Source organism: Propithecus coquereli, unplaced genomic scaffold (genome assembly GCF_000956105.1).
Source record: "Propithecus coquereli isolate 6110/MARCELLA unplaced genomic scaffold, Pcoq_1.0 Scaffold235, whole genome shotgun sequence".
Classification (NCBI taxonomy): Eukaryota; Metazoa; Chordata; class Mammalia; order Primates; family Indriidae; genus Propithecus; species Propithecus coquereli.
The window spans coordinates 1,079,298-1,097,499 of record NW_012147897.1 but is presented as its reverse complement, the minus strand read 5'-3'; positions in this window follow the sequence as shown (position 1 = coordinate 1,097,499).

Genomic DNA, 18,202 nt, shown 5'->3' with positions numbered 1-18,202 from the left:
CAATAAACAAGAAAAACCAGAGGTGGATGATCAAACTGCTAAGAGCAGTTTCCCCAGTGAGTATTCATAACTGTCTGCGCCCTGTGTTTAGGCTTGGAACATATTGACTGAATGCCTTCCTTTGAGGAAGGACTTGACAAAACCTTGCTATGACTATGGTAAATGATTCCCACAGGTTCTCTTCCTGCGCCCCACCACACTCTTGCCCAGAGGAGATCTAATGGGATTTTTTTTTCTTCAACACACCAAGGTTTATTATAGTTGGAAACAGCAACATTCAAGTACTTAGCATTTATGGATATTTTTCTCATTACATTTCGAACAGAAGATAGTCCTTTGTGAATGAGGAATCTGGGGGCATATAAGTCATGTGACACTTTCCTGGTGTTACAGAGAAAAACACAACAAAGAGGCTTTTCTTGTTCTGAATTGCTTATTATATAGAACAAATGAAATGCTTAAGTTCAGTAACCATTAGCCTGGTTGGTTTGCTTCTTTTTCTGTTTTCTATTTGTTTAAGTAGCCTTGTATATTCAAGTCTTTAGATAAAAAGAATAATGGAGTGCATGCTGTGCTGGGTACACGTGTACATATTAACTCTTCTCTGGGTCTCCATGGCACCTATAATAAAATCTAATCCCGTCATGGTTCAAAGGAAGGTGCTCAATTTTTTTTTTATTTACTAGGAAAAAACTAGTCATTTGAAGAGTGTTTGGCAAGTCTAGAGAATATTGATACCCAAAACCTAGATGCTCTATAGCTCCCTTGCAAGGGCTGAGGCATAGGAGGCCAGGCAATGAGTGGATTTCAGCTCATGTTGGAATATAACGCCTGGCCAGCTCACAATGGGTCCTCTGGGTCTGGGATGCACCTGGTGATCATTCATTCATCTTCCCCCAAACATATGGTCAGAGAATAGACATGTTTACCCAGAATCTTGGTTGATGAGGCACGTGGTAGTAGGGAAGGCCAAGCAGAAACCTTTGAAACCTCCATCTCTCTGGAAAGGAAGTCATGTACTAAAGAAAGCGACATTTTTAAAGTGACCAAGGATACGGGGGTGGTGGTCCCATCATATCCTCATTTAACTCGCCAGTATGTCACCTAGAAGAGCTGGACAGATCCTGGAGAGAGAGAGAGACTACCTCAAGTTTGACCAAATGTTAACCCCAATTAAGCTGTTCTGCCAGACATGGTATCTCTGCTAGGGAGCAGTTTCAGATACATGGCATGCAGCCATTGATTTGGCAAATGTTATTTTTCTGCTCCATCAAGGAAAGGAGTTTGAATGGTTCTTATTCATGTGAAGTGAATGTGTTACACATTTATAGTTTTGCACAAGTACTTAACTTTGTGTACTATATTGTGACATGGAGCAGTGCTAGAACAGAACATTCTAATGGAAGCATTTTGTAACCTGTCCTAAGTCAGTGGGCCACTAGCCACATATGGCTATTAGAGTACTTAATGTTGCATGTTGGCAACCTTATTAAGGCTTATGCACTCCAGAGAATGGAGAGTAAACACTGAGAAAGTGCCCAGGTTTGGTTCAGATGGATCTAGGTGGGGTACAAGCCAAAAATGGATGGCTGATGGACAACTCCATTCAGGGGTATCCTTGAACACCAATGAAGAGAAATCCTCCAATGGGCATAGGTTCAGGCAGCATATGTGGTTGTTCGTGTGAACGGAGTCCTTCATCTCATGGACTTCTCTACATACACACACTAATGGGCAGTGGCAAGTTCCTTGACTGGTCAGTGGCCTGAGGGAGAAAAAACTGAAAATATAACAAGCTGGCATGTAGTAGAGGCATATAGATGTGTATGGTAATAGACCAGTGTATGTCTTTAAAGTTCATGTTGACACCCAGGAGAAAGCATCCGCCAGGAGATAATATATACTTGGTAGTCTAGTGCTTGTCTGAGGATCATGGTAATATTTAATCATTTAGCAGTTTTGAAATAATCACCTTACACCATGAAAGATAAGAACAATGTGGCCAGAAGCGGAAAGATGGCTACCATTACCAAAGTAGATCTAATCCCACATAAAAGTCTATAGCATTACTATTGTGCTTACAAGGGCTGGGATACTGGGAGTCTCTAGAAGACCCAACTAGAACCCACAGGGATGGGAAATCCTCCATGTGTGTGAGACATGGCCTAATATGGTTATGTCTAAATGCAAATCTACCATGTTAACAAGAAAGCATGACAGTCTGCTAGGTCACATGGAAGATGGTCTTACATCATTGCTACAGGGCTGAAATTGAGGAAGTATAGATCCCACTGGAAAAATGTTCAGGATAGTAAGGAATTTGAAGGATTAAAATAATTCATGATTAAGTGAAACCTTAGAGCTTCAGCATGGGGCACATGAAAAGGAAGATAACTATGTGCTACAGAAATCCAAGCCACCATTCACCAAAACATCTTGGCTTCTTTGATTCCTTATCCTGGTGGGTTAAAGCTTTTAGGACACCTAACACTGAGATCAGATTCAGATGCACTAACATCAGATATGCAAGCTGCCTGCTGGAACCCATCCCTACTGGCTCAAGAACTCCAGAGGACAATCAGGTTTTGATGCGTTAGAAAATGGTATCCATGACATATCAGGATTTAACTGTTGGGGAAGTGGACAGTTTAGGAGAGCTTAGTGTTCCTCGACTTTAGTGTCTAACATCTTGAGGGCAGGGATTTGTCATTTGAGTGTGCTGTTGTCCCAGTGTCCCCTCTACCTGGACCTGAGACTCTTGAGTAGGACCTCACCTAGGGTTTGCACACTGGGGTTACCATGAGCATTGTCCTGTAGCTTCAGGGCAGTGTTTCAAGGTACAGTGCCACTTTCATTTTGAATTTGGTACTATCTGTGCATAGCTCATAATTCCTTCATTGGTTTTTTGTTTTAATTTTTTATTTCAGCATATTATGGAGCTCAGTTTTTCTAGGCCCTATCACTTGAGCAGACAGGGGAGAATAGCCCCTCATTTCCTACCTCAGTCACTGAACTGAGTCTTCTCTGCATCTTAATCCCAGCATCTTGTTCCACTTCTGTCAGTCACTTGCTCTTTGGGCCCTCTAGTTATCTTCATCTTGGTTTACCTGGTTCTATGTTCCCTGGTACATCATGCAATGATTAGTTTTATGTGTCAACTTGACTGGGCCACAGGGTGCCTAGACATTTGCGTCAGATATTCTGGGGATGAGTGGTTTCTAAATGAAATATTTGTGCTTATAGACTAAAGCAGACTACCCTAACATGGGCAAGCCTCATTCTGTCCATTGAAGGCCTGAATACAACATGGCTGATTAATAGAGCATGTCCTTCTGCCCAACAGCCTTGAACTGGGACACTGATATCTCCCTGTCCTTGGACTCAAAGTGAAATGCTGGCTCTTCTTGGGTCTCGTTTCTGCAAGATTTCTGGACTGAAACTTATGCCAATGCTCTCCTGGTCCTCAGGCCTTCAAACTTGGACTAGAACTATACCATTACCTCTACTGGGTTTCCAGCTTGCCAAATGTAGATCTTGGGGATTTCTCAGCCTCTATGATGTGAGTCAGTTCCTCCCTACATGCACATGTTTTGTTGGTTTTGTCTGGAGGACTCTGATTACTATTCTTTCACCTGCATGTTCACACAAAACCCGTTTTCCATGTCCTGTCCCTGGGTTTAACTTAATCTGTATGTTAAATCCCTATAATTCAGAATTCCCTACTTATTCTGGTCTTTTTGTAGGTTCAGTTTTTTTTTTTTTTTTGACTGTTTTCCTAAGGACAACTTACTTGGAAGAAAGATGGGAAGTGTCGATACATGTTTAGCTATTCATGATTTTCTTAGAATACATAGTGTTTGTCAAGTTTGCTTTTTACATACTGTTATGGTCTGAACGTGTATGCTCTCAATTCACATGTTGAGACCTAGTTATCCGTGTAATGTATTAGGAGGTGGGACCTGTCAGGAGACAATTGGCAGAGCCCACATGAATGGGCTTAGTGCTCTTATAAAAGGGCTACAGAGATCCCTTATCTCTTCTACCATGTAAAGACCCCAACTGTGGGTAAGAAGGCGCCATCTATGAGCCAGAAATTAGGCCCTCAGACACCGAGATTGCCTTAGACTTCCCAGCCTCCAGAACCGAGAGGTGAACTGTCACAGTTACCCAGTTCCATATGTGCTATAGCAGTTCAAATACCAAGATATGTCCACTCTGTTCCTGAAATACGGAGTTTACTCCCTGGTTTGCAACGTTCTCTAACCTTGTAAGTTCAGATGTGGAGACTCACCCATTGAGTTTAAGTACCCACAATAGGACTGGGTCTTCCTGACAGTTATCCCTGCCAAGGGGCTTTATCCAACAGGGGCTTCTGCAATAGGACACTACCCCTGAAGTAACTCAATCCAAGCCTAAGACTTAACATCTCAAACATAGTACCTATGCGACAGGAAGTGAGTAGAGTTCCAACACCTTTAGGTGGAGGTGTGGGAGGGGACAAGACTGGAACGGAAGTAGTAAACAGACTAGTGACCCAACTACTGGCAGAGGCAAGTCAGTGTCTATTTGTCTTTTAATCCCACTATCTCCCTAGATCAGGACACATCCTAAGGATGTTTGTATAATTATGCAACTTCAGGTTAGAAGATAGCTCTGATCCATCATCTGAATTAGAAGCTATGATATCCTAGTTATTCCCAGCAATCAGACATAGAATATGATGATCACTCTGAGTGTGCCCATTAAGAATGGCATCTTCTAGGGACCTGGAGCTAAGGTTCAAGCAAGTGAACAATTGGCCCCTGCTTTCCAGAATGAGATTCTTGGGAGTCTTCCTGGGTTCAGAAGCCCTTACTTTAGGCCTTAGACTTAATGGGCAGCCACACTTCTCTCTCCAGGGCTTTCAGAGGGAACATGGAGAACAGGAGTCTAGAGACTTCAATGAAGGCATTTTTTTTTTTCTTGGGGGGGGGGGGAGGCAATCAACAGATGAAGTAGTTTTGCCAGACCTTAGTTATCCTCTTGTCACTTCTCTGCTGGAATTGCATTTTCAGAGTCTAGTGACCACCCCCCCACCCCCCAAGGGTTTCTGCCTCATTTCCAGGATGTGAGCATTGCTAGCCTCTTGATCCCTTGGCCTTAACTCCTCCCCAGAAGGCAAGAGTGGCATTTGATTGTGCAGTAAAACTAATGCCGTTTTGATATGGTTGCTTGTGCTTGTTCAATTGTTAAAGATAACCTTGGAGGGAGGGAAGTTGTTTGGGAGGGCCGATAACATCTGTTTCCACCTGTATAGAGGGGGAACTCCCTCTATATGCAGATAGGGTACATCTGTGGACTCATGAAATGCTTAGACATCTGACTGCATCTGCTTTCAGCCCATGGAGCACAGTGAGCTTGGAGGGACAGAAAAGGCTGCTTTGCTGCAGTCTCAGGTGGCAGGAAACAAAGAATCAAGTCACAACCTGAAACAGAAGAATTTATATTACAATGGATCCATAAACACTCCAAAGAAAGGTAGCTGCAGGTGAGGACGTCTAATCTTGTTGGGTCAGTGAAAATTGATTAGAAACATCTGAGTTTCCACGTTTAGTGACAAGTGTTTTTGGAACTTACGGGAAGATAGGGTTATGGATGTTTATTTTGTTTTGAAGTTTGAGTCTATGGACATAGCTCAGCCCTCAAATAGAGAGAGTTACTCATGAGTCCAAGTCTTTTTTGAAGCACATCTTCATGATCAGTTGTGAAGGTTGGAAGCAGGGCTCCAGCTGAGTACATAGTTAGGTTCTTTAACCACTTCACTTTTTAAATTTTATTTCATATTACAGGGGTACAAATGAACAACACAAGTGCACATGTAGTAGCAGTCATCGGGTGTCGGGCAGGTTGGAGGGGGAGGGGGTATGGGTATATTCACATGTAATGGGTGCAGTGCACCGTCTGGGTGATGGACACGCTTGAAGCTCTGACTTGGGTGGGGCAAAGGCAATATATGTAACCCACTTCATTCTTGACCCAGTTCATTCTGTGAATTCTGTCAGCTGATTCACAGTCCGTGTCATTATCTGGTATGGTTTTCCTGCTAAGTGGGCTGGTAGAGTCACTTTCACATTGCTCCTCTTATAGTTTGGCTCAGTGGCTTCCTAGGACAAAGGATTTTTGGGCACACATGCCGTTTAAAAAAAAAAAAAGACTACACTATTGCATCAACACTATCCAGATTATCCATCATCCCTGGTCTCCAGTCCTGTATTGTTTCCACTCAACCAGTGTGTTGAGGCATGTTCTGCTCAAGTTTTTCGGGAATTGGTGATGCCATTTGTGAATACCATTGGGCCACACATGTACAACTCAGTGTAGCAGTCAGGAACCTACACAACTTAGTGTAGCAGTCAGGACAGCATACAGCCTTTGTATTAACCACATAACTTTTTCTCATGCACCTAAGACTTTTGTGGCTGTTGACACCACTGCCTCTAGAGAGGGCTTAGAGTAAGACAGTCGAAGTTTGCTTGAAAGCAACAGGTAGGAGACAAAGTTACAGCTTTAATCCCAAGTTCTTTCCTATTTAATTAAATGTAGCCACCAAACCAAGCATTTTTGAAGGCAGATTAGAGAGATAGGTTTAGAGTTCTGTGCACTGCAGTCAATGACTACAGAAAGTAGTCCTTACTGTGCACTTCACTGGATGGGTCCTTGAATACAGCACTTGTGTAGCGAGTCCAGGCTTCCCCATTCCTAGGGGGATCGCTTTCTATTTAGAACCACTCAAAAGGATTTATTGATACACACATTAGGTATGTAAACCCTGAAGCAGCCCCTAAATAGAGGCTTAGACTCCTCAGTTACAGAATGAGGTGATGAGAGCCAGGTAAGGCTGCAATCACTGTCATGTCTTCTTCCCAGGAAGAACAGTTATTCCCTGCTGTGACCTGGACAGTTTCCACAAACCAAATGGCACAGGTGTAGGAGGGCTTTGAAGTATGTTTAATTAAGCCCAGCTCAGGAGCCATTATGCAGCACCCTTAAGACTCTCAGGTGGTCTGAAGAGTCTTTATCTGAAGACAGATTATTCAGGAGCATGTAAAATCTTGTTGACTACCAGCCTTCAGTTCTTCTGGGATAAGTAGTTTCAAATAAGACCAAAGCAGCGTCATTAACAACATGGGAATTAGGAAGACCATCATCAGCATTTAAGTGTTATTATCTGTAGACACCAGCAGCTGAAAATGTGTCAGGTTGAGCAGCACCTCCTATTCCCAGAGCAGTGCTGCATTCTGAGGCACTGCTTGAGGCCACAGACACATGGGGAACCCCACTGAGCAAGGGGTACCCTCCCCAGGTCTTCCTTAGTCATCCCTGCTATCTTCCCAGCTGCAAAGTCCTTATCCTTTGATTTAGTATTTCAGAATATTACAAGGGTACAAATATTTGGTTACATGAATTTCTTTTGTATAGTTTGAGTCAAGATTGTGTGTGCGTCACCCAAATAATGTGCACTGTACCCATTAGGTGTGAATTTACCCATCTCCTCCCCTCACCACTTGATTTCCCTTGAATTTTACTACCATGAGCACATGAGTGTTGATCAATTAGTTCCAATTTAATGGTGAGTACATACGGTGTTTTTCCATTCTTGTGATAATTAGGATGTTCTCTAGTTCCACCTAGGCTGTTGAAGATATTAGTTCACCATTTTTTAGTGGTCGAGTAGTACTCCATGGAATATATATACGTTTTATCAATCCACTCATGTATTGATGGCACTTGGGTTGTTTCCACATCTTTGCAACTGAGTTGTGTTGCTATAAACATTCAAGTGCAAGTATCAATTTTATAGGTTTTTCCTGGATATGTACCTCTCAAATTCACGATAGCTAACAGACTTAAACCTAAGGCATGAAACTAAGAATTCTACAAGAGGTTGGAAAAACTCTTCTACATGTTGACCTAGGCAGAGTTTATGAAGATCCCAAAAAGCAGTCACACAACAAAAATAAACGTGACCTGATCAAAAGATTAAAAGCTTCTGCACAGCCAAGGAAACAGTCAATAGAGTGAATAGGCAACCTACAGAGTGGGAGAAAACATTTGCATGCTATGTATCTGATAGAGAGCTAATAACCAGAGTCTACAAACAAGCAAATCGGCAAGACAGACAACTCCATTAAGAAGCAGGCAGAAGACATGAACAGAAGCTTTAGGAGATAGCCTAATGGCTAATAAACATGAAAAAATTGTTCAAAATCTCCAATCAGGGAGATGCAAGTCAAAAACCACAATGAGATTATCACCATCATGTAACTCCAGTGAAAATAGCTTTATTAAAAAGTCCTGAAACAGATGCTGGCATGGATACAGACACAAAGGAACACTTGTACACTGTTGGGACTGCAAATTAATACCACGTCCCATGGAAAGGAGTATGGAGATACCTTAGAACTAGAAGTAGACCTACCATTTGATCTAGCAATTCCACTACTGGGCATTTACCCAGAGGAAAGAAGACATTTTTTAAAAGACATTTGATTCAGTATTTTACTACACTCTTATTAAAAAGGTGGCCATTACCTTGTTGCCACGCTAGTTAGCACGGTTAGTGGGTGGTTAGTTTGGTGTATGACATCCTCATGTGAATTAAAGGCTCTGCAAAAGTTAAGGATGTTTTAGGATGCTGTTTCCTATCATGAGCCACCACAATCTGGAAAAGATTCATTTATTCTACACTAGGTCAAGATAACCTCTTTAAATGAAGGCAACCACAGGTGAGGATATTTAACCCTGCTGAGCGGGCAGTTTCATCAGTGATGAAAGGCACCTGTGAGCTCCTGAATCAGTGACAGTTCGGCCCTCAGGCAGAAGTAACCCTTACATTCCCTAAGATGCTTTGAAACCCCTTTGATGGGTAGACAAGTGAGTACTAGAGAAAGGACATTTAGATTTTACTTGTCAAGAATGTCAATGCATTTCATGGCTTTTTATGTCCTGTGGTGTTAGGGGTTCTTCCATTTCCTGAGGACAGTAGTAGCTAGAGCATGAAGGAAGGAGAGTTCCTAGAATCCAAGTCACAATCCTACGGGTTGATTCTATCTCCCAACCAATATATATTGTCAGGGGTCTTGTTGCTCAAAGCAAAGAGCATTATGAAGTTAAGTTAGCCTACAGTTAGCCTCAACTGTAGGCTAAGAACAAGGGCAGAGCCCTATCAGAAAGCAAGTTCTGAGGTAGAAATTGAGATCAAGAAATTGTCAGTTACATGAGGTACAGAAAGGAACTTGTGGGGTCTAGGGTCCAGCAAGAAAGCTATTACTTGGGGTTTCAAAGGTAAAGGCTGTGATAATTCTGGTCTAGAATTTCAGGATCACGATGGTTCAAAGAAAAAACCTAGACCAAGACACAATCAGAAGTAGTTTTGAGTAGTGAAACAGCTAAGGGCTCAGGAAAAGTACACATCGAGAGGGGACCGTATGTGCTTCTATGATGACAAACCCCAGCCCCCTCCCCCAACTTGAAAGGCCAAGAGGGAGCAACAGAGAGTGGATATGAGGGTAGAGGAATAACATTCCATTCCCAAGAGTCATCCCCTAACCTTGGGGTCTCCCAGACTCCAGCAAGACAACGGGAATCAGAGCCTAAGTGAACACCAAAGCGTCTCCCAGGTTTTTAAGTCATCTGTGAAGAATTTGGTCAAGAGGAAGAATAGGAAGAATTCGGAAAGGTAGTAGATTCACAGGCTTTGTTCTGAGAAAAGTCTTGTTTAAGGACAAGTGTCCTATGGACTAGAATGGGACTGAGCCCTTCCTGAGACAACAAAACACTCTGATGGCTTTGGGCAGAAGGCAACTAGAGTGAGACAAAGGCAACAAGAGGAAAACGAGTTGTGTATAAGCATTTTTACCCGACAGGGGATATTGAGTTAGAAAAGGGAGGCTTGTAGGTTACCCTCTTTCCTAATCAAGAATGGCGATGCTAGTTTCTTAAAGAGGTGGTTATACTCCAGTCAGAGTGAAGCTCGAGCCAACCAAAGGAAGTCCTTCTTGTAGCCTTCTGTTGTGAGGGACGCTAGATGCACAAACTGGAAATGCCCTTTCTAGTGAAAGCAAGGTTAGTGTTCCCGTCCCAGCCCCTTAACGAGAGCCATCTGTAGGAACCATTTCCAGTCTGAGATTTTTTCAGCAGCCCTACGATAAGGGAAGGAAGTAGGGAAAGGAGGAATGAACATCACCTGAGCTAAGAAGCTGTTTCTAGTATTTAGTCAGCCCAAAGCATTGCTTTCAGCCCAATGCCGAGTTTCACTTTTTCATTAGAGAGAGGAAAAAATATTGAGCTACTTGTCCACGTCCTGACTTCCTAGGCATATTATACAGTTACAATTGAGGTGGAAGGAAACAGAACTAAATCTGGATACCTTATTCATTTTGCCTGCCTTATCTCATCAGCCAAGCAGCAGGGAATTCCTTGTCTTTTAGAGGAGGCAGAAACAGAAAAGGAAAGAAAAATAGACACTGACAGAAAAGAAAAATCACTTAGAGATCCTTGCCCAGCTTCTACCCAGACTACCCAAACCCACCCTCCCTGCTTTGGTCAGCAGCTCAAAAACTCTGGTGATTGCTGAAGTCTGACTTAAGTAGAAGGTGAGAGAGCATGATTGGTTAGAGTTGAGGCCTGGATTGGCTGGAGCCACTGAGCCTCCTGAACCCATCCAACCAGAAGCAAAGCGTCAGCTGAGGGCTGGTGCTGATTTTTAAAATTGGGAGACCACTGAGTGTGTTCACCTGTAACTATAGTACAATAATTCACCTCCCAACATTTATAATCAGGATTCAGAAGGAAAAAAAAGTTGCAAATGCCAGAAATACACTAGAATATTAAATTTAATAGTAAAGAAAATGAACTGTGTAAATTGTGAAATATACATCACTCCAAATGTCAAATATTTCCTTCCTTAAATAATGTAAAGGAAGATTCAAGTCATACTACTTTCTGTGTGAGCAGAAACCATTGATGACTCCCTACTTTTAGGGTCTCTTCTTTTTTTTTTTGAGATGGAGTCTCACTTTGTTGCCTGGGCAAGTGCTGTGGCATCAGCCTAGCTCATAGCAACCTCAAACTCCTGGGCTCAAGCGATCCTCCTGCCTCAGCCTCCCAAGTAGCTGAGACTACAGATACTTGGCACCATGCCTGGCTAATTTTTCCTATTTTTAGTAGAAATAGGGTCTCGCTGTTGCTCAGGCTGTCTCAAACTCCTGAGCTCAAGCCATCCTCTTGCCTTGGCCTCCCAGAGTGCTGGTTTTACAGATGAGAGCCACCGCGGTCAGCTAGGGTCTCTTCTTACAGACCCTACCCTAACCCTCTCCCTTTAGAAACACATTAGGGCAAGATAAGACAGTGTAACTAATGTCTTTTCAGTCACTTCATGGTCTCGAATGTTCTCCTCGTTGGCTGCATTTGATATTAAGACCCACTTGTCATATCTTAGAATTTTTATCAATCTTCCCTTGCCCTCAGCTTTGAGCTTAGGAAAATGGGTAAAATCTCTAATGAGGACAAGTGGAGTACAATTATTTTTTCCCTTGATGAAACCACCTTAGTAGAAGAGTGCTTATGCTGCCAGGAGAACATTCATGTTCGTGAATTTTCTCTGCAGCAGCTACACCAGCTGCATCATCTAAGACATGATAGAAATGAAAATTCTCAGGCTGCACCAAAGACCTTAATCGTACACTCTGGGGATGAGGCTCAGCGGTCTGTGGTTTAACAAGCCCTCCAGGTGATTCTAATGCATGCTACAGTTGGTGAACCACTGCTCGATGCCAATTAAGTCATAATCTTTGGTGCTGTGCTGCTTTTGTAAAGCTTTGGGTGATTTCAGTGGAGAGCTAGGTTGGTGACCACCGCCTTAATGGTTCACAGAATCAGTTACCATTTCTGTGCAAACTGAAAGTGATTCCCAAATCTTTAATCTAGACCTCTTTCATTATCCTCAGGCCAATGTATCCTTATTACATAGACAACTGATTACAGGGCCAGGTGTTAAATGATTTACAATTACCAGCTCAGTTAAGCCCTCTCAGGCAGCTGTTTTCATGTCCCTTTTATAGATAAAGAACTGAGGATTTAAAATATTAAATAACTCATAATTATACCTGCAATAAGTATTGGAATATTTAGAGGTAAAATATCATATGTGTATCGTGTATAGGTAGTGTGTTTTATATATAAGTGTTTTATGTATATATACGTATATACTCATATGCATTATATCCATGTGTATATTTAAAAAAATATGGCAAACGTTAAAATAATTTAATCTAGGTGGTATACAGGTATTCATTGTACTCTTTCAACTTGTCTGCATAACATTTTTCACAGAGTTGAAAAAATTTTCCTGTTAGTCAACTTTGTTTTCATGCTTGTTTGTCTGAGAATGAATGACACTATCTTTAGGAACAGATACATCTGAAGTCAACTTGTAAAGAGTATTTGTATACACAAGGAGTGCAATGCGCACTACCCGAAGGATGGACATATTTGAAACACGGACTTCGGTGGCGGGGGGGAACCAAGGGCAACACACGTAACCTAAACATATGTACACCCATAATTTGCTGAAATAAAAAAAAAAAAAGAGTTTAGATGGAACTACACACTTGTCCTGAGTTGGGTAAGGGAGTCAGGCCTTTAAACTCAGCGTTAACCAGTCACTGGATACAGTCATTGCATTAGGAGGCTGCCTAATTTAGGGCAATACAGCTCCCTTTGGCTGAAGGTAATGCCTGGAAAGGAATGTAGGTGTGAGTCCTCAGCAGCAACACTCCTAGATTATGAGTGAATGCATGCTTCAACCCTGAAGTGAGACCTGTGTGGTGCTATGCAGTCTACTATTGGGGAAAGTTCATAACTGATTAGTCTTCTGAGGGGACTTGGGTGAAAGGAATAAATGCTAGAACTTTTCCTGACTATACAATGGACTCTCCCTCCCATTGTTGCTCCCAAGCTTATTATCATAGTTTATTTTTGTTGAGAAATTATGAAACAGATACAATAAAATTGAACATAATTTAAAAATATTAGGGCCAAAAATAAACAAAAATCAAGGAGATACAATGTAAACAGACAGAAAAATACATTCACCTTCTCAATTTTGATTATTTTTTATTCAGGCATGAAATTGTAGACACAAAACTATTAGAACTAAGATGAGAAACAGATACATTTGGAAAATAAATGCTCACATAACATGTGTTTGTATTTATTGGTTAACTTTCTAGCAATGGAAACCTTAGGGACAGGTGCATGTAGGGAGCTGGAAGTAAGAGATTCTCCTGGCAGAAGGCAAAAGACCTTGAGTAATTGATGTGTCTTGATCTGAACCCTAACCCCAAGAGACTTATTAAAGTGATCCAACTCAAAGGAGAATTATTCTGTTCAGAAAATTCTGCTGTGTTTTCTATAATAAAGAGTTACTTTTGTGAGGAAGCAACTAGAATCTTGTAGACTTTTTTCATTAGGTGGTACTATGGCTGGCTCTTGATGGCATAAAATGAAATTCTTCTCTTGGAAACTATGACAGGGTTCTAGAGAAAATTAGCTCAATCACAAAGACCTGTGTGATTGAAATGGGACTTGGGTATCAATACGTGCATGCATACATGTCTGCACACACAAACACACCTACACGCACAGCGTGACACCTGCCTTCATGCCTAGGTGGTACATCCAAATAGAGCTTTGGCCTGGTGAAGTGTAAACTTCATCCCTACTTCCTACCAACATAACTTCTGAGGTTGCTATGCTTGGAATTCTACTACTGCCTAAAATCTTTCTACTTGTTGATTAAATCATCTCTTCCTTCCATGCTATACTTTCTTGAGCTGGCCAATGCATGCCTTAGGCCATTTTAAGTAGCAGATTTCCATTTATAAAAAGACTATAAAATTAATCCAAACAGGTTAGAGTCATTAGAGTTACTGAATATAAGCCCATCATCTTATCAGCTAGTGCTTCTGCTTCTAAATGCTCCTTCTTGGCTCCTCTCTGGAGCTTGATGATATACCCTGGATGCCAGTAGCAATGATTTAAAGAAGAGTGTTTTAGAACAGGGCTTTTCAAATATCCATATGTAAGCACATCACCTGGGAGGTCTTGTTAAAATGCACTGATTAAGTGGGTCTGGAGTAGAAGACAAAAAGTTGCATGTTAACAACCCCCCAGGTGATACTTACACTACTTGTCTGATGACCATACGTTGAGAAGAAAGGGTTTAAAAGACCCTGATAATTTCCTAAACTCAGCTGAAATCTTACCTTCAACGACTACATAGAATATTCCACTTCTAATTTATATTATTTTGATTAATAACATAATGATAAATATTTAAGCACTTAACTTTTTGCCAGACAATACAGTAAACTTTGCACATGTAGTACTAATTCATTTATTTCTTAAAATAATACAGTAAATGATATACATTGTGAGGAGGATGCTCTTGGCTAGCATGTGCTCTGGCTCAGGCTTCAGAAATTGGAAGAAAAGGTGAGTGGCAGTGGGCAGGTGAGACATGCTCTTTATTGTCAGGGGGATACAGCAGTGGCGAAAAGTATGGCTGAGAATGTGGTGAGCACTTATATATGGCTCTGAACAATAGTGGCAACATGCCATGGGAAAGCACGATCACATGCGTTCACACAGGAGATAACACTTTGGTTACATGAGTATGCTGACTCATGCCTCCCCAGAAGGTCGGCTAACTGGGGTGGCAGGGTGCGGACTGGAAAAAACACTGAGGCAGTTATCTTAGTTTGGCCTAAGAAACTTGTTGTCTATACAAATGCAATTTCCCTTACATACATGATCTCCAATGTATAAATGAGGCAATTGACATAGAAAAATTAAATGATCTGGTTAAAAGGTAATAAATCCTGTTGTTTAAATGACAGGTTGTAAGCTTTACTTTCCAAAAACTCAGAAAGGATACATCAATCTACTGTGTCTGGCAGGTTGAATAGGTCAAATACTCAAATCTGGAAATCAATTCAATAGCAGCCTGGCTATCTTGGCTATTATTAGAAGTGGAAGTGCTTTGATGGGCATTAAACACATATGCATGTATGTGTGTGTGTGTGTGTGTATGATATGTGTATATATATACACAAGAACACTGAATATAGACAGATGGTCAACAATTTAAATAGATTCAGTGAGTACTGATCTTTTATTTTATGTTTTCTGTGATTTAATTAACATCTTCATGGAAATGAAGGAGACTATTCGATACTTAATTTTTCAAATCAAAATACCTTAGAGCTAAAGAACTTTTTTTTTTTTTTTTGGTGTTGTCATGATTCAGTACATCACCTGACATACTATAGAAAGCATGATCACTGTGCCCTGCCCTCTTCCTCCTCTGGATAATTCTCTATTTGGAAAATACTTTGCCTTTTCATGCCTTTGTGCTGAGGTTCTATCCTTCCCTCAATTCGAAAAGCTTATTTTCCTGGGTTCCTCTTTCATCCTATCTCTCTCCTTTGTTCAAACAGGGCTTTATAACACAGTGTCATGAGAAATAATCAACCGGTGAAGCCTACACCTTGGGACCCCAAGGAGAATTCAAGAACAGTGAAATGAAAGTCAAAATATTAAGTACATTGTTGGTGTAAATAGTTTTACAACAAAGTGACATGAATTATGATTGCTAAAATTTAATTCCTGACTCTCTGGTTTACTATATTTCTATATACCTCACTGTCATCTATCAAATGTAGACATAATGATGGCAGCTACTTTAGAAGGTTGTGAAAATTGAATGACATAATCTTTGAAAAGCATTTATTAGGTACCTGGTATAATACATAATGGGTTTTCACAAATCCTCCCAGTGTTGGGCCTTTTGTTTTCCTTTCAGGATGTGCAATATTGCTAGTCTGACTTTTAGATATCCTCTGATGACTCGAAGAAACAAAGACTCTTTATCCATTAAGCATCTGCCTTCTCCTTCAATCCGGAAAGCCCCAGGGGCCAGAACACAAAGAGAAAGCAGTCTCTGGAGGACTTACAGTGTTTGGCTGCTGGACAGAGGCCAGGGAAGGTGGAATGTCCAGGGAAAAGGCAGGATGATAGAGTATCTACAGGTAAAAGAGGGCTCTTGATGGGAGGTCTTGGAAAAAGTAATACTGATTGTCATGGTGCTATATTCATTATCTTTGATTTTATGTCACTCTTCCTGCTTCTTCCAAAGGATCATGTATAAATCCTCTTCTTTTGAGTGAAAGAAACATGGACTACCAGGCATCGGCCCATCAGAGAAAGCTAAATAGAGAACACTCCAGGGATGTGGGTAACTGAACTGGGAGTTGGGTGTTGTGCTGATGGAGTCTCATAGCCAGGCTCAGCCCAGAAAGGAAAATATAAGCCCTCAATTTTACACTAAAGGGCTGGGCAGGTCTGGTGGGTACTGCTGATACCAAAACCTTGTGGAATGATGTGAGGATGAGGCAGGTGGGAGATGAAATGGAAACATGATTATTTTGGATCAATGCTGAGAGAGGAAGGGGTAAGTCCAACATTGGGGTGATGGAGAAGTAGATTTTAGGGACTAAAAGAACTTATACAAAAGAAATCTAGGAGTAGGGTCTGATTGGGAGCGTGTTTGGCTGGAGAGGCAGGGTACTCAGGTAGGTGCACAGGTTTATTATAAACAGAAAGGATCAATTCAAATGAGGTACGAGTAGTGCTTTCACATTTGAGGCAATTTTTACTTGAATTTTTTATTCCCCTACCTTTTAAGAAAAATAAAAAAAATCCGCATATATCTTCAGATTTGATTATTAACATTGACTCATCTAAGCTAGTTTTCAGTGACTGATGCCCCAGGTCTTCATGGGAAGGTCTCCGAGGGCTGATCTCAGAGGCATGCAGGGCTGGAAATGTGTCTTCAGAGAGGTTGGCTAGAGCTTTCTAAGAAGAGTAAACCGCAACAATCAGGAATTGTGTGTGTATCTTGATCTGGGTAGTGGATATGTGTGTGTGTGTGTTCACGTTTTCACATTATAAAAATTTATCAAGATGTGCACCTGAGATTTGTGTATTTTACAGGATCTGTGTAGTGCTTCAAAACATGAACCAAGAAATGACAGAAAAGGCAGTAAGGCTGAATGTTTGGAGAAGTGAAAGAACAAATTAAAAGAGGTTGCTGAATTGGCAACAGATTCTTGATGAAGACCACTGTTGATCTTAGCAAGTAAGTTTCAGTATTAATAGGTTGAGTGAAACAAAATTTTTAAAAAGGGACAGGGAACCAAACCAAACGTCCTGTTTTTGAAAAGACTGATTACGTATGTAAATCATAGCAAAGCTAATCAAGAAGAAAATTAAATGAAGATTGAAAATAAAAACACTCTGAAGTTCATGGAAGGTATGCCTAGGTAGAAGTATTCAGGGCTGGAGAGAGGAGGGATAGGGCAGAGCATCAGCTGAGGCTGCCTCAGAAGAAAGGTGGAGGGACACAGGGCAGCCAGGAGAGGGAGATCCTGGATCAGAGGTGGTGGGACCAGGCATTTTGGATCCTTGGACTTCTCCTCAGCCCTTGAAGCAGTAATATTCAACCTTGAGTTGTGGCATCCAGAACACATACAGCAGTCTTAAGTGTATCCTGGTTTTTTTGTACTCTTCACTACCTTTCTATCTCAAAAGCTTTCCTTTGTCTTCTGAGATCTAGCACTGAAAATGTCTCGCCCAGTGGCTGTACACAGCAAGGTTCCTGTAATCTGGCTGTGCTGTGAAGTAGCGTATTCAATCTGTTCTACGATATAGAATTTCTTATATTTAGGGTTTTGTTTTTGTTGTTGGTTTGTTTCAATAAGGATCAAAATTTGTAATCCTGTGCCAGATATTTGGCTTTTTAGAAAACCCTTGCAGACACCCACCAAGGCTGCTGCTGGCACCTGGGTGTGGAATCAATCAGCCCTGGGCTCTTCGGGAGGTAAAGGGAAGGGGGCAAATAGGTGCCCTCTGGTTGGATTGAGGACCAGGTGAATGTTCGTCTATCACTTGGCTAACAGAGAAAATATCTACTGCAGCACATGGGATCCTGAGCACAGAATTCTGTCAATCTCTTCTATCCAATGATTCAGAGAGGGGCCAGGCCCCAAATGAGAAATTTAAAAGGTGTTGGTAGAGACAGTATCTAAGGGTAGGAGTATGG